At 42.1% G+C, this 21,231-nt stretch overlaps 1 long non-coding RNA gene across 2 annotated transcripts; it reads right to left on the bottom strand.

The window, feature by feature from the left end:
• Window positions 1-3,853: 3,853 nt before the first annotated feature.
• Window positions 3,854-16,296, bottom strand: LOC141374787 (uncharacterized). 2 transcript variants are annotated; one of them, XR_012381904.1, is made up of 4 exons: window positions 16,202-16,296; window positions 14,949-15,047; window positions 14,350-14,452; window positions 3,854-3,972 (listed from the first exon to the last, which is right to left on the bottom strand). It is a non-coding gene; the product is annotated as an uncharacterized lncRNA (long non-coding RNA). The 2 variants fall into 2 exon arrangements; XR_012381905.1 differs by lacking the exon at window positions 3,854-3,972 and adding an exon at window positions 8,466-8,607.
• Window positions 16,297-21,231: the final 4,935 nt, after the last annotated feature.

The following is a 21,231-nucleotide window of genomic DNA, read 5'->3' as shown; positions in this document are numbered from 1 at the left end:
AATTTCTGAATACGTTAAAATTAATAGTAGTTACCTCTGTGGAGTAGCCCTTGGGTGTAAGGGAGGGAAGACTCCTTTTTGTCCATCTCTGCGTATGTTTTAAGCCTTGCCTTATTTATACACATACTTCTGTAACTTCAAAAACAGTTTAAGTGTCTAAAATAACAATAAAGCTGGCGGGGGGGGCAGATAAATGAGTGCTACATGCACCTTATGGGGTCTGAATGCAATGAAACAATGAAAGCTATTGGGAAGAGCTTCATCTTCTCTCTCTGCCTCAGTGTTCACCTCTGTAGGACAAGGTACCAGCCTTCTAGGGTTCCGTGGATAGTCAAGCACTGCACAAGTCCCTGCCACAAGGAAGCCCTCAACAAACATGAGTACAAAGATCCAAGCATTCCTGAGCTGCTGAGCGTTGCTGTGGCGTGTGGACAGAATAATCAGACTGTTGCTTTAGGAAGAGAGACCTTCTCTCTCGTATGGAGATTAAAGGGTAAAAAGGAACCAGCATTCTTAGGTACATTACAAGAGAGAGCATATGACAGCAGTGATTACAGTGTGACTTCTGCCAATGCCACACTGACTTACGCCTTTTCTAAAATGTGAAGAGACCACTCACTTAAAACCTTCCATCCCACTTCCCCATTTGGCTTCCCCTTCACGGTTTTCTTCGGGTGTAACAAGTTGTCTGCGTCTTACAGACGACTGCCATCGCAGGAGGCCAAGATTAGTGTTTACAGCACTTTTACATCTAACGTTCAGTTTTAGCCTGTATTTTGAGAAGCTGGGCATCATCTCAGTTATGCCAGAGGAACACTGATCTTTCCATTTGTTCTCCTGTGTAGTTTCCCTGTTTGAGTTACACAGGATGGGGGAGGTCACCCCAAAGATAGAGGGGGTTAAGTTAACTTCTTCTTCCTGAGAGTGCCCCATGTTCTAAGCCATTTGTGAAAACACAGTCTAGTTCTCGAGGTATGAAGGGTTGGCAGACTCTAAAAGAAATGGAGAAGGCGAAGTTGCCCATGAGAGGACATGATGCGAGAGTATCACCATAGTATTTTCATAATCGACAGTGAGTTATCTTGAGTGCTGTGTGTTTCAGGGCAATAGCATCATCACCAGGCTTGCAGAGTCAAATGAGTAACGAGCAGTTCCTCTCTGACTCAGAAACTTCTGTTGTTTCCTGTTTGATTTAACTTCCCCCAGTATCTTAGAAACAGATGAACTATTATTGCAGCTCCTTAAAGGTGGCGGGGCTTGATGTCTTTTCTTATGAATCCAGTGTTTCGTCTCTTCCAAATTTCTGGCATTTCAGGCACAGTTTTAAAACTCCATTTTCCTTTCCTTACTTAGGGATGATACCAGCCTCTCAAATGCAAGAGAACTCTCTCCGCTCACAATGAATTAAGCAACAACAAAAATAGTAAAAGAAAAGAGAAATCACGCTAAATGTGGTCAAGAGCCAACTTATTCAATTTTACTAAAATGTAGCCACTTTAAATCCCTTTTAGTGTAAACAGGGATAAAATTAAATAAGCCAAGAGAATGACTATGTAACAAACAAATCTTGCTGATTCCATCACTGGGTGGTGAATGTGAACAAATGTCCGCGTGAATTGTAATGAATATACAAACTGTACAAACTGCATACTCGGAGTTCTCGCTGACACATAGGGAGGGGCTGGAGGGGGACACGAAGCATCCCTAATGAGCTCTGTCTGAAGTTCTCGAAGGGGAAAGGCATCACCTACAAAGATTTGGTGGCAGCACTTAGCAGGGACTTCTGAAAGTTGGTTCAAGCTGCCAGCAAAACTGATACTAATAGTCATTGTACACAGGATTGGTGTGATACCCCAGTCATCCCCAGCCCTCCTCCAGACCATTTTCCCCTGCTTTTCATTGTCTCTGTCTATGGTAACATTCTGGAAAAGGAAGTGAAAGGAAGGTCATGTTCAGATAGCAATGAGTCCATGATTCTCTTTTTTATCTCCTAAGTACCCTTTTATCACAGGTCTTTAGCACAAAGCGTGCTTCAACAAGAAGGCTCTCAGTCTAAGATGAATAAGGCCTGAGGATCTCATATATAACATGCGACTGTAGCTGCCAACACTATATTATGTAATTGAAATCTGCCAGGAGAGCAGAACTTAAATGTTCTCCCACACCAAAGAAAGGGGTAAAGAGGTGAGGTGATGGATGTGATAATTAACTCAAGGAGGGAAACCCTTTCACAATGTATACATATGTCAAATCGTCGTGTTATACATTTTAAATATCTTACAATTTTGTCAATTTTACCTCAGTAAAGTCGGGGAGAAGATGTCTACTGAGGTTGACATTACTTCAAAACAACAAGAGAGAGAGCCCCACTAACTCATGGCCTGAGGCTGAACGCACTTTCTATTCTTAGCCACACAGGCCATACCTCTTTCTCCATCACTCAAAGTGCCTCTTCAACGGTCTGATTAAGACCAATTTGACACCTGCTCTATCTTCATCACCTCTAAGTAAGGAATTTCTACACTTTCTAATCCATTTGTTAAAGTGCACACAGGCACACAGCCCCTCACCTAGCATAGACAAAAACGTTTTAATTCGTTTATGTGTTCTTTATTTTATGTAGTCTTACAATACGTAAATTTTTTCCATAAAAAAGTGGTTTTTAAAAAATAATAAAACTTGTAAAGTATGTCAAGGAGTCCATATATTTGCAGGGTTACATAGGAATTGCTGATGTTAACAATGTTGATCTGACAATCCAGGCACCTCTCTCCCTGTCCCCAAGAGGGGTGGTTTCAACTACAGTACCTCAGATTATCCTTTTGGCCAAGAAATAACATCTCTAAGCCCATGACAACCAACACTCAGCAGACAGTACAAACAAAAACAAAAAGAAAACAAAACAGAAAAGGAACGCCCAGGGACACTCCCGGAGTATCAGGATGGAGTATTCAGGGCTCCTCACTGACTGCTGATTCTGGAGCCCTCCGGACTGTGTTTCTCCTCTAATGAGGCCCACTTGCCCCCAAGAAGACCCTTTGTTTGCCTTGGATTATGAACTGCGTGTTTACATCCCCACCCCCGCCAAATTCATATATTGAAACCCTAATACCCAATGAGGTGGTATTTGATGATGAAGCCTTTGGGAGGGGATTAGTGCCTTTATAAGAAAAGACAAGTGCGGGCGCCTGGGTGGCTCAGTCATTAAGCGTCTGCCCTCGGCTCAGGTCATGATCCCAGGGTCCTGGGATTGAGCCCCGCATTGGGCTCCCTGCTCAGCGGGGAGTCTGCTTCTCCCTCTGCCTTTGCTCCTCCCCTGCTCATGTTCATTCTCTCTCTCTCTCTCTCTCTCTCTCTCTCTCTCTCTCTCTCTCTGTTTCAAATGAATAAATTTTAAAAATCTTTGAAAAGTACAAATAGCAGTAGTAGGAAGAGAGGTAGAAGTAGAAGTGGTAGGAGTCTAAGCAGTAGTGGAAGTAGTGGCTGTTGCTGTAAGAGCTGTAGTCATAGTAGTAGTAGTACAAGTAGTAGTTTACTAGCAGTAGCAGCAGTGGGAGGAGTAGAAGTACAAATAGCAGTAGTAGTAAAAACCGTGGGGGTGGTTGTTGTAGTTGTGCAAGTAATAGCAGTGGGGGGGGGTAGTCATAACATGACTGAGGACATCGGCACGCCGCAGGAAGAATGAGGGGGAGGGAGGAGTTAAGTGGAGACCCTGGACACCACAGGCAGACCAAGTTGAAGAGCAATCGTGGCAAGCGTTAGGATACAAAGGTTCAAAGAATCTGAGGAGAACAAAGAAAACTTTATAGAGGGCATCCCGGGGAACTGGCAGCATCGCTTCAGCCTTACCCACACAGATCTTCTCGAATGGGTTATTCACGAGGTGGGTCCATTCTCAGAGCTCAGTCTGGGCCTCACGCTAACTTCCAGGAAAGTTAGATCTGTAGTCGGACACCAGAAGAACCCTGGTATCTAGCAAGACACATTTAAGATCTTTGTTCACAAAAAAGAAATCACCATTTATATATTGTTTTTGTTTAATGTGTATTTAGTAACACTGAGAAAACACCCCCAATTTTAACAAACCAAGACATCCCCAGAACCAGAGATTAATGGTTGTTATTTTCCCAGAGCCTGGCCAACTTTGGTTTGCATGATTTACTGCCCTCTCACCCTGGTGCTTCTGGAATCCCTGTGTGTGCCTGGGTCACACGCATCATGCAGGTGCCTCCCGTGGAGGAGGGACCTGAAAGCATCACACCCACACAGTTTTTGCCTCTCTCCTTCAGATTCTAGACTCTCCAGGATTCTTCCAGATTCTCCAGGAAATTTTCCCTGACCAACCCTCTCCAAAGCCATTCTGAGCATCCCTCTTTTGAACTCATAGTCTTACAGCATGGGGGATTTTTCTTACCACACCATATTATTAACTGGCTCTTTCTTTTCCATATTTTCTAGTAGGTTGTAAGCTCCCTCAGGGCAGGGTCTCAACTTTTTTTCACTTGTGTCTCTAGCACCTACCACAATGCCTGGCGATTGGCGCTCTCCTTAGATTTGCTAAACGAATTACTGAATGCTAGAGATAGACGCGGTGGCAGGGTTACCACTAGAGGTTAATAGCACCAGGATTTCTAACAGGAAACAAAGGGACTTATGTGACGTGGAGTACAATCCCAGGCTAAACAGGCTCCACACTTCTGAAGAGACTGAGTGACTCCACAGGCATTTGAACCTACCTATAGACATTCTGATTTTAGACTACCATTTTACAATTCTGTTCCTGACCTATATTTACAAAACAGCAGCTAAAATCACAGCTATACTACCAGTAGGCATGTGCTCGCTGAAAGACGACCTGGCCCAAGTGACAAGATGTTCCTATAAATAGGCATTTGAAAATTTGGCACTTGGGTGACAGTGTTTGGTGACAGCCAAAACTGCCCTTAGAGAGAAAGTAGTGATGAGTGAGGAAAGAAAGAGAGCATGGCAGAGTGCGAATTCACACACATCAGCTGCTTGGAGCCACAGAGCAAAGCAGTGACACGATGAACATGCCATGATGATTCAGGCCCTGGAATCGGTGACATCACCTTTTGAGATCCAACAGCCAGAATCTCCTATTGTGGGCTGATGGAGAAGCCCACAGGATATTACTAAGAGAAGGGAGAAAAAATGTTCTCTATATAAAACAGCTCAGTGATGACTCAATGGAAAATACAGCTTGAAATGCACCTAATTTCTGTTCAAGTTTATTAGAAATGATTACATTCATGTTTGAACCAAATACATTGATACCTCCCAAAAAGGAATGAAAAAACAGCATTCTTTTCTACCATGCCTACATACATAGCCACTCACTTTGGACATCTGGGATTAGGCGGTGGTAGGCAGGCTAGGGCAAGGGAATCATAGGAAGAGATCCCAGAGTAATTTGAGGAGACAGAAACTGAGAGCATCAACTTGAGTGTGGACCAGGGATCCGGTAGGCCGAAGACAAGCATGTTAGGGCCCAATTCTGGAAGAGTTTGACTGGAACCAAGAGAGGTCAAGATGAGAACTAAAAATGCAGGGAAATAAATCCTCCTGGACAAGGAGCAGAGCCTACAAGAGATAGATATGTCCAACTTCCCGGGAGAGACAAGCGTTTGGAGAAAATAATCAGAGCTTCAAATTTCTCTAAGACATTTTAGAAAGTCCAGTTGAAATGACAGTGGGAAAAGCTGGACAGTTCTGTGTGTATTTGTAGAAAAATGAAGGCAAAAGCTAATAGACCAATTACATATACCTTTGTTGCTGAACCCCTCCCCAATTTATAATAGAGCATGAATTGGAAAGTTCACAGACTTAAAGAGAAATGCTACAGACTGAATTCCAAGACTCATTCCTTTGAAAACATCTTAGCCAGACATTTTAGAGGTAACATTGAGAATCTACGTGACATCTGTAAAAACATGAGTTTGGGCAGAGAACTGGTTTGTTTTAGAGAAAAACCGGCTTCTATCAACATATCCCAGGAGATGGGTTGGCAGCTCTTCCCACACTTAGAGAAGCAACTGTCCTTGCGGTTTTTCTATTGACTCTATTGCTTTGAAGGGGCTGTCCAAGAGTGTTAATGGTTTTTATTTTTATTCACTCTAGAATTCCTCCCACTCTGCCGTCATCCTTGATTTAAGATCATATTTGTGTGTCTCTCACCATTTTCAATAATCTGCCCTTTTTCCTTTGTCTCTGTATTGCCCCTATACTTCTTATTTTTTATTGAAAATAAGGTTTTTTTCCATTATTACCTCTGTTTTAGGCAAAAATCTCTTACTTTCTCTGTAAGAGATAGAAATCCCTACCACTACTTATAACCATGGTGAACATTTGTCATGATCTTTCAAGTCCTGTTTTATTGTTATTATTTTTAACTGGATACATAAATAATTATGTATCCTCTTTTGTTACACTTAAAGCACTATCTAGGGGCGCCTGGGTGGCTCAGTCATTAAGCGTCTGCCTCCGGCTCAGGTTATGATCCCAGGGTCCTGGGATCGAGCCCCGCATCGGGCTCCCTGTTCGGCGGGAAGCCTGCTTCTCCCTCCCCCACTCCCCCTGTTTGTGTTTCCTCTCTCGCTGTGTCTCTCTCTGTCAAATAAATAAATAAAATCCTTAAAATAAATAAATAAATAAATAAATAAATAAATAAAGTGCTATCTAATAACCATGTTCTCTTCTCCCTAAGAACTATTCATGACATGATTTTAATTGTGGTGGGATAGTCCACCCTACAGCTATGCCATATTTTCCAGTTATTACCAACTAATCCAATTTTATTAAATATTAAGTAGTTTCTAACATCTCACTATTAGAAATGATGATGTGATGAAAACTTGAACATAAATATTTGTCCACATAACCATTTTCTTAGGATAAATCCTTATATAAAAATATTGATTTGGAAAATATGGCTGTTTTCAAACTTTTGGTGGGTATTGGTAAATTATTTTTAGAAAGGTTGTATAGGCAACCATCCATCCACCCTGCAGAGCTCCTGACAAACTTGATTATTGCCAGTTAAAACTTGCTCTGTGAAAAATGCCACCTAATTTTTGCTATAAATTGAATTTTTGAAAATGTGTCTTTCTTGTATTATTAGAGAGTATGTTTAATATTTCCTAGCCACTTCCATTCCTCCTTTGTGGTCTTCTTACAGGTATGTATGAAAAATTTCAATTTCTTAAATACGTTCACTGTTTATCTTCTTTTTCCTGTCTTATGATATACAGAAAATTTTTATTTTATCCATCAGTATTTTCCTCTGTGATTTTTCTTAATTGCTTTTAAGTTTAGAAAATCTTTTTTCATCCAGAGATCAGATGATACCCATCTATGTTTCCTCCAAGTTATTTTGGCTTAACTATTTCTATTTAACTCCTGAATTTATATGGAATAAAATGGGTAATTATTTTTATGGAGGGGGGTATGCTAAACTGAATTTTTAAAGTCTAAATAACTACTTTCCCCAAATAGCATTGTGAAACTACCCACCTTCTGTTTCACTGATTTATGGTGCTTCATTTTTCCTATTAAGCTTTTCTATATTCTATTTCCAGTCTATTTATTTTTGTTATGTTAAGAGCTCTGATCTTTAGCTAATTCAATGTTGTTCTTACTATTTTGTTTTTTTGTAACCCAGCAGAGTGATAAAGCTAAGCTAAGCTAAGCTGAGTGCTTGTTCTCAGATTTTAACTCTACCCCTGACGAGCTATCCAACAATGGGCTGGTTATGGCCTTTCTGTGATTCAGTTTCCTTCTCTGTAAAATGGGCATACCAATATTAGTTCCCTCATGAGGTTCTGAAGCTTACATTAGTTTGTAAAATAATGAGCTCAGACCAGTGCTGGGCACATACAGAGAGCCACAGAAGTGCAGGCTATTTGTTGTCCTTCTTCTATGTTAACAGGACAAGCCCGTGTAACCCTCATCTTTCAACGTTTTCGTAACTACTCTATCTGCTTTTCTTGGGAGTAATCCAAGTTTTCATATGGAAATAGATTTATTTTTTCTGATGATAAACAATGCATATTCATTATAAGAACAACTTTCAGAAAGTGCATAAATGTAATTTAAAATCACACTTATAACCCCATCACCTAGAGATACATGTAGGAAAATGCCAAATATTAACTCTTCGTTAGTTGTGTGTGACATCTTATGTGGATAGCAGGTGTCTGAGAGACCACGGCACAAAATGGATGTCCACACTAAACGTGAAATGATACTACAGGAGTGAAATGCCAGTTTTGCCCAACTGACTAAATGTCTCAGAGCTATACCATGTCTGACTTGACAGCTTCAGCTTTGTCTTTCTCTGCTTCTTCTACCGACTAAAGACCAACCAAAGTCGTGGACAGAGAAAAGAGTGTTCTAAGAAAACAGAATCCCAGCTGTCGTTTTTTTAGGTAATAATGACTCACTGTAGAGTTACATCATGCAGAATCATAACTGATGCAGAGTTCTCTGCAGACTTGAGGTGGCTGCACTATCTAGGAGAAGGCTTCCAGGAAGAGGTGTCTGTACCCCTCCACCTGTGCTGCTGTCCAGTCATCTCAGAATCAGCATCTCCTAGCATAAAACACAGAGAGGAGGTAGAAGACGAAACTGCATCTATCATTTGCTAGGCATTCTCTGTCCAAGGGATGGACAAACATAGAACAGATTACTTGGTCCCACACAGATGTGAAGAAATCTGCTATCCTTTTGGAAAGCAGATTTCTCTATTTTGGCTACCTGTGACTCTTTATAAGAATAGTTTTAATAGGGCACCTGGGTGGCTCAGTCGGTTGAGCAGTCTGCCTTCGGCTCCGGTCATGATCCCAGGGTCTTGGGATTGAGCCCCGGGTCGGGCTCCCTGCTCAGAGGGAAGTCTGCTTCTCCCTCTCCCTCTGCCTGTCTCCCCACTCCTGCTCTCTCTCTCTCACACACACTCACTCTCTCTCAAATAAATAAACAAAAATCTTTTTAAAAAAATTTTTAAAGACTAGTTTTAATATAAATTAATTTTTAATAGACTTCACTTTTTGGAGCAGTTTTAGGTTTACAGCAAAGCGGAACAGGAGGTATGGCGTTCTCACAGACCTCTTACCCCTGCACATGCGCAGTCTCTCCCATTATCAACACCCCACACCAGGGGCTTTGTCAGAATTATTGAACCTACACTGACACGTCATTATCACTGAAAGTCCACAGTTTACATTAGGGTTCACGCTTGCTGTCGTACATTCTGTGAGTTGGAAAAAATACATAATGACATGTATCCACCATTGTAATACGTACGGATTAGTTTCATTGCCCTAAATATCCTCTGCACTCTACCTACTCATCCCTCCCTCCTCCTAAACCGCTGATCTCTTTACGGTCCCCATAGTTTTGCCTTTTTAAAATGTCATACAGTTAGGATCATACAATATGTAGCCTCTCAGATTGGCTTCTTTCACTTAGTAATATGCATTTATAGCTCCTCCATTTCTTTTCATGATTTGATGGCTCATTTATTTTTAGTACTGAATAATATTCTATTGTGCGGACATACCACAGTTTATCTATTCACCCACTAAAGGACATCTTAGTTGCATCCAAGCTTTGAAAATTATGAATAAAACTGTTATAAACATCTTTCTGCAGGTTTTTTTTATGGACATAAGTTTTTTTTTAACTCATTTAGGTAAATATCAAAGAGTGAAATCATTGTTTTTTAGGGTAAGAGTATTTGTAATTTTGTAAAAAACTGCCAAACTGTCTTCCACTGTGGCTGCACTGTTTTGCATTCCCACCAGCAATGAATGAGAGTTCCTGTTGTTCCGTATCCTGGCCAGCATTCGATGTTGTCAATATTTTGGATTTCATTGTACTAATGGGTGCGTAGTGGTATTTCATTGTTGTTTTAATTTGCAATTCCCTAATGACATATGATATTGGGCATCATACAAACGCTTATCCACTATCTGTATATCTTCCTTGATCATGAGTCTGTTCAAATCTTTTGCACACTTATTTCATCAGTTTGTTCATTTTCTTATTATTGAGTTTTAAGTGTTCTCTGCACTTTAGGGATAACAATCTTTCTTTAGATATGTCTTTTGCAAGTATTTTCTACCAGTCTGTGGCTTGCCTTTTCATTCTCTCGACAGTGCCTTCTACGAAGAAGAAGTTTTTCATTTTATATCAATTAATTTTTGCCCCCAGAAGTGCCCAAATGTAACAAAGTTGTTAAGTGCAAGATTTTCTGCCACCCCGCAATGAACCTTTGGGGCCCCAATATTGGGATAAAGAAACTGGAGAACAAGTGTGGCGTCCATGTCCTTCCAGGCTCCCTGAGGGAAAAGTAAGTGGCTCTGCTGCTCTCAACGACCACCCCAAACGGTGCCCCGCCCCTTCTCCAGGGAAGTCTAAAAGCAAGACTGGAGCAGGGAAAGAGAAGCAGCAAGTCCTCAGAGCTGTGAGGCGCCCTTGACAAGGGAGGAAGAGAGTGATTCTGCTGGTTTTTCATCCACTCCCCAAGAACACACCTGTCACCACTGAGCCCAGTGCAGGGGCCTCCCAGAGAAGCATTCTTCAAGCCAGGGCAGGGGGCTGTGGGAAGGGGTTTCCAGCGTGTCCTGGCTAACTTTGACATCTGCATAGGCAGTGGCCTTGCCAGTTCACTTACTGTATCTATTGGAACTGAGGGGAAAAAAGAGCCATGGAGAGAGGGCACAGCGCTGGGGCAACTTGCAAGCAAACTCAGGGGAAGAAGCCAGTTCGTGTTCCCTTGTCATATTCCATGAGCAAGCGCAGGCTGCTGACTGAGCTGACCCAGCAGCAGGAGGCTGGGTGGTAGTGTTGGGGAAGGGTGGGTGTTACATGGATAAGATTTTACTGGAGCTCGACCTCCCCTCTCAATAATTTCGAGAGGCCCCCAAAGGGCACTCTGAAAACTGTCATGTGGATGCCTACCATACCCAGGCCTCAGGCCGCCACTCAACATTAACCAGAGAAAGCGTCAGAATCTTGACTAGAGGAAGGATGAAAACTTCAGCATGAAATGTGAGAAACTTGTCCCTTTCTTCTCCTTCTTCCCTGCCCCAATTGTAGTAGCCTGGGAGAGGGAGAGAAAAGTGGTATCCCAGAGACATACCACAGCCCATCCTTCCACTCTAAGACCTCATATGATTGGATGATGTCAAAGGAGATACTTTTAAATTGGATTGAGATTGAATTTTTATAACACAGAGTCAGCTGTGTTTTGTTGTCATTTTTTTATAGAAAAAACAAAGACCATGGTATCTGCCCAAGGAAAAAGGAAATTTGACCAAGCTTAAGTAACTGGAGAAGAAAAAATTGTTACTTTCATGTATATGCCCACAGGCAGGTTCAGACTAGTCAGTAAACTCATTGCTCAAAGTAAAAAAAAAATATATATATATATATATGTACATGTATATATATCAGTATATGATATTGTTGTCAGGAAAAGTACTCCCCTAAAGTGCTCACAGTGAAGAGTAAAGGAGGACAATACACATAGTTTGCATTGTATTTTTGAATAATGGAAGACCTTGAATCAAGGAGCAAACTCTATAGGCTTACTACGAATGCACTTAGAATAGCAGATTTATGGTATATTACAGGACTAGAAACATGGATTTTAGAGTTAGAAAGACCTGGATTCAAATCCCAACTCTACTATTTGCTACCTCTGTGACTTCTTAAAATCCTCATAGAAAATCGCCACAATGATGCCTCCTAACAGAGTCAGTATAAGGATCAAAGAGGAAATATACCAAGCCTAATACCTAGGAGATCATAAGTGCTCAAAAAATGGTAGCTACTGTTAGCATTTCTTTCTTCATCACTTATTTGTCCTTATCATGCATTATCATGGTTATTTACTGAGAAGATACTCAGTAGCATCCAGAGAAATAACAGCACTGGTCAAAATATATTTAAGTTGAAATTTGGGTTTATGGAAAATCACTGAAAAATTTCTATTTCAGAGTAAGCAAAAATCTTCAAAATAGCTAGCATTTGGCAATAACTTAGGTACCCTAGTTTAGGGACTACTTCCCAGGTGAAAATATGAAGGCATTGAGATTTGTCCCACCATCTATGCCTTATCACAGTGCATCAGGATCAGAAGGGCACCTAGGGAGGGAAGTAAAGTCCAAAGAGCCTAACTAATTTGCCTAGGGACAGTGTGATCGCATCCCACCCCCACCGGTCCTTCATACCCCCCATCCATTACTTCGTTGGCTGTTTCAGTCACAGCATACATTTAAGTGCCTCTAAATTTTATCTTTGTCTTTGAAGAAAGGCACCTAACTAAGGTATCAGCTTGCTTCCTCTACCTTTCCTGCTTCATCTTGGGAGAGTACCTGGCAACAGTCAGATGCAAGCGAGCCAGCCGGTTCAGTATGACCTGACATCGCACTGAATTACCAGAAAAGGATTTCATTTCATTACAGCCTTATGATTTGTGGTCCCTGTTCCTTTCCATTTTTCTCCTCATTCATTACTCCTTCCATGAGGAGTGGGTGGCAGATATGAACAAATCACTGAATTTGATGCATTTCACTTTGTTCCCTTGTAGAAATTCTTATAAAGGTTTCCCTGAGGAAAATCAATTAACTATTGACTTAAATACTATTTGGGGATCAATGACAATTCCAACTAACTGTGCCATCTGGGTTGCTTATTACCCCTCTTGGGAAACATTTGTAATGGTGAGAAAGTGTGTCTCCCACCCTCATGTTTATGCATTTTCCAGTCTACGATCTATCTTCAAGATCCAAGAACTAGCCTCCTGGTTGGTCACACCTTAGCTCTGTCTGCCCCAAACCATTTTCCTGGCCACAGAGGGCTTAGCACTGACATTTCCCTTCTCTCCCCACCGCAAGTGGTAGTATTTACAAATTGCATTATTTTGTGCCACTCTCCTAAGCGCCTTGTGTGCATTATTTCTGTAAATCCCAGAGGTAGACATGTGGCTGTCCTCTTTTAGAAAGGAGAAACCTGAATTTCAGACAAGAAAAGCACTTTGTGCAAAGCCACAAGGGATTCAAACCCAGGTCTGTGTGACAAAGGCACTGCCTCTTCATCTCAGCTGCCGTGAGTCTCTCTCAGAACCAGGCTCCTGGTGGCATCAGAACCAAGAGTCCTCTAATGAGATTAACAAGCTAGAGAAACACCACACATCTTTCTCAAAGGTAAGGTCCTTCAATACCTCCATCTTTTACCAGATGAAGGTTCCCAGGGATATTCCCCCACCTCCCACCCCGACTTCCTGTCAGAATCACTACAGGTAAGACCCAGGAACCAGTACTCGAACACTTGTCATTCTTAAAAGTTTGAGATCCAAGGCCCTGTACCTTTGACACCCAGTGTCCTCTAACAAAGCTTTCCTGGTGACAATGCGCTGACCCCTGGTGGTCTAACCCAAAAGTGTGACTGCCATCATGTCGATTTGAGGGAACACTTGGTGATCTGCTCACGGCTCGCCTTCTGGCTGCAACTTACTCAAGTGAGCTTCGGCTGCCTCTGTCTGAGTTCTGCTTACCTTCTTCAGGCCCATCACACAAAAAGGACCTGAGAGCAACTAGTTTGCTGACCGTTTTTTTCTTGTCGCAGCTACCAAAAGAGATAGCTTTTTTGTTCAATAAATATTTTGATTGTTTATTCTTTGCAGATGATACAGAGCTGAGGAGACACACACACACACACACACACACACACACACACACACACACACACGGTGAATTTCCATGAGCAGTCTTACACTGTTTTTATCACAGCGGGATCAGGCTTGAGCCCCAGTGCTTAACCAACTTAAACTTGGCTCCTAACCAGCTCTTTCTTTTCTTTCCTCTTAATAAGAACTTCCAACTTTCTAGTCCATTCTCTTCTCTTTTCCCTTTTCCTTGCTGTAATGTCACACTCCTGTATTTATTGGACCTTCCGGCTATGACCAAAAATAGTCGGGTTGTCACAAACTCAACATCTGCCTTTACAGAAGACATTCCCACCACCAAATCCACTGACCCCCATTAGTACAGAAAAAGTAGAATTCTAGTAAGAAGAATAACAGAAACAAAAAAGAGAGACTGAGTAACAAAAAGTAGAAGTCCAAGATATTTAGGAAAGAAACCGGAAAGAGCCAATCGGCTTACTCATTAAACACTTGAATGAGGACTTCCCAGCAATAATTCCCTCAATATTTTATTTATCTTAATATATAACACTTCATTAAAACTTGTTCACGTCCTCCCCTCCCAACTGCAAGAAAATAATGCAAAATGAGAATCAACCCACACATTCCAAATTCAAACTTACCATAGAACTTTGGTTGGCAAATCTCAGACAGTGACTCCTCCTGGTCTCTGAGCCGGGGCACCCGAGTTTTCCTGCTGTCTTCTCTACATGAACTTACAGCCCCCTGCAATACCACAGGACACTAACGTTCTGAAAAAGAAATTTGATCTCTCCCTAATTCATACTGCCCTCCTCCTCTTTCCTGAAGGGGGACGCCATCTGTTTATTTTAGGACCTGGGCAAACTGCCTAGTATCAAATACCTCACGAAAAAAGAGAGGGGGGAAAAAATAAAAAGTCAATAACGCCTATGTGATTTTCAAGTTCCAAACAAATGGAAAATCAGGATTCTTCATTTTATAATGAATCAAGTAGAGAAAGAAACCATTTCTTATCTGGAGTCACTCCCAGATAAATGTTTCACATGTGGCTTTTATGGGTACACTAAGCTGTCAGAGTTTCAAATGCTGCTTTACTATAACTATAAAATATCCTCTGCTTGGGTTTGTTTTCAGATTAATGAGCCTAATTTAATTGGAGAGAAGTTTCCTGCCATATTTTTTTAAAACAAAATGTAAGACTTTTGGTTAACTTCGTGCTGTCAACTAAAACCAGAATTACCTGAGATTCTTCTCTGAAGCAAAACAGTCATTGTTTATGTGTTCTTTTTTAACAGGGAACCAGGTTAGTTTTTGTCCACCTAACATTCGTTTCCAGGCCCTAGGAATAATATAGAGAGAGAACATATTTGCTACATGTACAGAAACAAGCATACAAATGTGTATCATGGAAAAAAATAAATATACATCGTGGAAAATTTTCCACACACAGAGGAAACTTCATGAGTTGGTTTGGAAAACAAGTCACTTCAACGTTGTGGAAAATAGGACCTGTTCCTGCCTTTAAGGCAAAAGCTGCCGTTGATGGTCAGTTTGGTTATTCTGCCTGTAACCAGCTCTCCCTGCATTACTTTGAGATATTTGTTGTGTGATCAGCTGAAAGTCAATGCATTGTAACCTGAAAAAAACACAAACCTCTTTTTCTCGAATTTGGTCATAAGGGACAGCCATTCTTAATAAAACAAAACAAAACAAAAACAAAAACTCTTGTTTCCCAAATCAAACTTGAACTGCTTAATTATTGAGTTTCTAAAAATAAATGCAATTTTTGTAGTCATAAATTACATTGGAAAACATTGAAGCCTGTATCTCTTGTGAAATAGAACCCCTTTATTTGCCACTATCGAATATTTAAAAATTATGGAGAAAAGAGTACTAATAGTTGAAAGTTTTACCCATGTAAAAGCAATCGGGCTTGTCTTAGGAGTTCCTTGTAATGAAACTATTTTCTGCCAGTTACTAGTCAAGGCTTTGTATTATGTGTTTAAAATTATATACACAAAAGGGCGCCTGGGTGGTGCAGTTGGTTAAGCGAGCGCCTTCGGCTCAAGTCATGATCCTGGGATCCTGGGATCGAGCCCTGCATCGAGCTCCCTTGCTCTGCAGAGAGCCTGCTTCTCCCTCTCCCTCTGCCTGCCGCTTTCCCTGCTTGTGCTCTCTCTGTGTCGGATAAATAAAATCCTTGAAAAAAATGGATATCATTCCAACGTAAACAAAATTACATACACAAAAGAAACCACCTGTGCTAGCACACACTCCCAGTTGCCCGTATGATGCCCTCTAGTTCTCCTTCAGAATCTAGGCCTCGCAGATCGGCCTGTCTAACCTAACAGCTTCTTCCATGGTGGGCCAAGAAGCTGTATCCCTCTCAATCCCAGTTGCTCTAAGAATACTTAGGATCCACCCAAATTCCAGTTCCCCGGAGTCTCTTAGGAGGCCTGAGAGAAATCTTTCCAGTGTTTGCTCTGCCCCTACCTCTGCTGGAGGGCTGGAGGGCTCTAGGTGGCTGGAGGAGCAATGCAGCTGTCCTTGGCGAGATCCTGGCCTGGCACAGAGCTGGGGGAGGGCACCGTGCGAGCACCTGGAGGAAGAGAAGGAGGAGTAATTCATGTGCCACTGCAAACATGATACAGTGCCAACAAAAACACCATTCTTTTTCCCAAGAAGTTCAAAGTGCTTTGCAAACATTAACTCATGAGCCCAAGCAGTCATGGAGGGAGTATTACCTTATTGTGCCCTTAGGATAACCACAGCAAGCAAAGTCACGAGGAAAGGGAGTCTAGGCATTATTTTCGTTATCCCTCAGATGTTTGTTGAGCACCTGCTATGTGCCAGGTACTAGCCGTAGAAGAACAAACAAGACAGACATGATCTGTGCTCCTACAGCTGCAGTGGGGGCACTAAGCACCAGGCTACACTACTGACATTCATTTGCACGTTATTTTTGTCCAAATTGTTTAATGGAATGTGCTCCATTCTTCAGAATGTCCATAACGTGCTAAGTGCTGAGCAAACACACAAAAGAAAATTTTTTAAGTTACCTGTAAATCTCACTATGAGAATAGGGACTGAGAATATCAATTCAAAGTGCTTTCTCTTAAGATGCCATAAACAAAGCTTTATTGGGAGCAATCCTGTCTCTTGCGATGTTTATGGGATTACTATAGTGACAAGGAGAGTAAAGATCAGTAATATCACGCCAAGCAGTTTATATAAATAATCCGGCTTTTTAAAAATGATTGGTCAGGTGAGCAAGCATGTTTGGTGAAGCAGAGAGTCTTTATCCACAGGTCTTTTCCTGACCTCTCTTTTATTTTATGTGAAAAAAAAAAATGGCAGGTCGGGTATAGGAAATGACACATGCCATTGTAAACCCTTTTCTTCAGGCACTGGATTTCAGATATTTTAAGAGTATATGGTTATCTAAGACTAACTATACATAACTACTTTTTAAAAATGCATGACTCTCTGATGCATCGGAAGGGATTTAAGCTGTTGTGTTTTAAAGATGCTAAGTAAGGATTCTAGTCTGTTCTGGGAGTCACTAACTCAACCCAGTTTGCATGGAACATAAAGGCTAGAGCAGTTCTCGGTCAGCAACTTACACATGTGTTTAAAGACTAGGGAATTATAATACCACTTTAAATCCAACTTTCCTCCCTAGTAAACACTTCTCTGACTAACAGAATATTATAGAGCTATAATATTGATTCCCCACTCACGTGTATTGGTTAACACACATACCCAGTGAGATTCAAGCTCCATATCTTAGCCCTTAAATAGGGTTTTCATTTGGCCCCAAACTACCTTTCTGGCCTCAGGCACACCCTCCCTGTTATTCTAGCGACAGCACAGATTTCCATAATACTGTATCATACTTCTCTGGTACGTTCTGCCTTGAAGGCTGCTCCTTGCCTACTACTCCAACCACACACACACACACACACACACACACACACACACACACACACACACTTTGCCCACCTGGAAAATTTTTCAATTCTTCAAGATTAGATGACTTCTTCTGGTTATTTCTTCCTCAATTCCCACGTCGCCACTTTATCACGTATTTATTTATATAGGTATCTAAAGCCTGAATATCTCATGTATCAAGATCCTATCTTACTCCTTTTATCTTCAGCAACTAGTATTACATTTTTCTTGAAGTTAAATTTTCTATAAAACATCAATAGAGCACCTATTGAGGCTGGCAAGGAGATCAATTACACTTGGGTTTAGTCTTCAGCTGCCAGCACAAATGGGAGCTGAGCTGCTAATGAATAGCATAAAATTAAGCAAATTTTCAGTTGAAATCTGTTTTTTTATTAAAAAGCTACTACAGGGGCGCCTGGGTGACTCAGTCCTTAAGCGTCTGCCTTCGGCTCAGGTCATGATCCCGGGGTCCTGGGATCGAGCCCCGCATCGGGCTCCCTGCTCCGCGGGAAGCCTGCTTCTCCCTCCCCCACTCCCCCTGCTTGTGTTCCCTCTCTCGCTGTGTCTTTCTCTGTCAAATAAATAAAATCTTTAAAAAAAATAAAAAGCTACTACAACATCACTGTCATTCAACTTTTTACCCTTTGGATGACCAATGACTTAAGAGCTGGGACCATATTCTACTCCAATGGTAATAAAAGCACAGAAGAGAAAAGGGTAGGTATGCTTATGGAATTGCTATAGGGGATAAGAAATGGCTCAGCCTCGCCAGCAATGACAATGCTAGTGGAAACAACTTATTTCGGGTTTCAAATCAAACAGGAGGAGAACAGGACAGAGAGGAATAGGGAAGGCCCCAGAACAAAAGAAGGAGGGAGGGAAGAGTGGGGATTGGATTCCTGTACAAGATTCTCCTTAGAATTCATTTGGGCCATTCTTCTGTTTATGAAAGTGAGAAATACTGGCATTCTTATGGGTTGTACAGAACATGACGATAGGCCCTCGAAGGTAAATACTAAGTAAAATACTGCTCGGTCTCCCGGCGCTCTTGCAAAAATGTTAAGGGCATTCTGCTTTCTTTCGATATGTTTAAGAAGGCTGCTTTCATTCTCTAAATTTGAAATATTGGTGTCTGTTTTCTAGTTTTACCCAGAATCAATTTCAGGAAGTCAGTGTAAGTCAATAATCAGACAACGTTGCCTGGTACTTTTGTGTGAACCTCGTTTGTGTGTGTCTGTGTGTGTCTGTGTGTGTGTGTGTGTGTGCTTGCGCGCGCGGCTATGTGCACGCGTGTGGTCCTCTTGTGCGAACCTGTGCATAGTGCATACGTATAACCACAGCATTAGTGGTCACGGTAGAGTCCTTTCACATACGTGATTAGCTCGCTCGATCCTCACGACAACCTTTCAAAGTGGGTTTGACGCCTGACACATGAAGAGACTCAGTCTCAGGGAGATTTAGTATTTTACAGAATTAAACCCAAGCAATCTGACGGTACTCCCGAAGTTCTTTCTATCACATCAGACCATATGCATACATTAAAAATTATTAGAGACGTGGCTTTGATTCTTCACGGTTCTTTAAAAATGTCTGCACTGCATATTTTACACCCCTACTTACTGAGCAGGAAGTAGACGTTCGAAAATGATTTTGTCCTGGATACCTGGAAATCCCCTAAGAAACCATGTCATTTAAAGGACGTGCTCCCTGATTAATTAGACCTCATCAACATGCAAGCAAATATTTGTTTTCAGAGAAAATCAAAACCTTTCCATCTAATTAATTCCTTAGCAGGCAATGCAAATTCATTCTTCCTGCCAAATCCAGCAGAGGGCAGGATGTTCCCACCAACAGCCTGGGAGCCGGCCCCGCCCATCAATCCCGCACAACTACCTGGCGGAGAGTGCTCAGCCCTCGCGGAGTCGCGGTCATTTTCCCACCTGGGTCTGAAAAAGAGTTCGGGCTTGAGCCGAGAATAGGGGCTGCGGGATGAAGACTAGGGAATGTCGGGAAAAGTTTTGCTTTGGAGCCTGCTCACGTTTTGTTGGGATTTGATCTTTAAGGTACCTGGAAACTAGCCAGTTCCAATTATCTTCCTGGAATAACCTGCTGAGGAGGCCGCCGTAGGGAATTAATGTAAGACAGAGCGTGATCATTTCTGTTTCTAGATTTAGGCCGTCTGGGGTTGCAGTGGGCTATTACACTCATGGGCCTTGTCAGCGCCCCTCCCCCACCCCAGTCCATCCTGCACCTATGATATCTCCCTGTGTCCTCCCAAACTCCTAATGGTTCCTTCACTGCATGGCCCCCTCTGTCTGACATTACTGCACAGCCCCCACTGATAAAAGAAAGTGAGCTCTGCCCACGAATTCAAATCCTCTCTCTGTCCCCAGGCCAGATTTTGGGGCCATTTCAGGAAAATTTCTGTAAATCCTGGTCCTGTGATCATCATCAAGAAACTTTCACCGAGTGAATCAAGAGGTGAGGGGTTTGTACCAGGTCTTGGGTCTAAAAAGATACACACGTTCTTTCTAGTCCAGGCTGTAGCGTGGTAAGTCCAAAACGGAAGGGACCCGGATGAGTGCCTGAGTTCACAGGAGACACCAACCAGTGCTGCTAAAGATGGCAGAGAAACTGTAGCAATCTCCTATCCCAGAGCTTTCAAACTATGGACAAAATGTTTGTCACCCATACCTCAGAGGCTCTGAGAGTGGAGTGGCAGCTGGGAGTGGGGTGGTCAGTTGGGAACATTCTGCATTATTCCCCAGCCCACTCCCCTCCCCACCCCGAAAGAACAGGCACCTGAATACTTATATCTAGTCTCCAAAGCCCCAAATGCTCTTCCCAATAAAAATGGGGCTTGCATTGAATCCGAAAGAAGGAGAGGCATTAAATAAAGAGAGAGAGCCCTCACTCACCTGTGAACAGAGCATTCCAACCGGTGGAGGTACTCGGAGCAATGGTGAGAGACGAATGTGCTTGCAGGGACCTGACCAGCAAAGGAAGATTAAGGGTATGTTTTTCTGCACATTTATTCAATAATGGATTCAGCCCTGGGACAGAGTGGTGAATGAGATAGATGGGCACCTACCTGTTCGTGGAGCTTATATTCTTATAGGGAAAACAGGCATGTGATTATAATTTGATAAATGCTACACTGGGAAAGTACAGGGTGCCACAAGACCGTTCTTAAAACTCTATGACTGGTACCACATCCTGGATGGTGCATTTGGCCCCATCCCTTCCATTGCTCAAGCAATCACCTATTCCAATAGCACCGAGTCCTGCCTGGCTCTCCAGAGAGCCTCCCCAACCTCCAAACAAGACGTAATTGAGGATCCCACATTGCATTTGGCCCTTATGTCTTCTCAGTCCCCTCCAGTCTGGGACAGGCCCTCAGTCCCTTTTCCTTTGTCTTTCATGACCTTGACACTTTTGAAGAGGACTGGTCAGTTGTTTTGTAAAATGTTCTTCAGTTTGGGTTTGTCTGTTGTCTCTTCATGATGAAATGAAAGTTATGTATTTTTTACAAGAAACCACAGAAATGGTGTCATGCCCTTCCCAGGCCATCC

The sequence above is a fragment of the Callorhinus ursinus genome, unplaced genomic scaffold (genome assembly GCF_003265705.2).
Source record: "Callorhinus ursinus isolate GAN/ISIS: 27379988/994484 unplaced genomic scaffold, GSC_fseal_2.0 scaffold2, whole genome shotgun sequence".
Classification (NCBI taxonomy): domain Eukaryota; kingdom Metazoa; phylum Chordata; class Mammalia; order Carnivora; family Otariidae; genus Callorhinus; species Callorhinus ursinus.
Note: the sequence above shows the minus strand (reverse complement) of the source record. Positions and strands in the feature narration are given on the sequence as shown.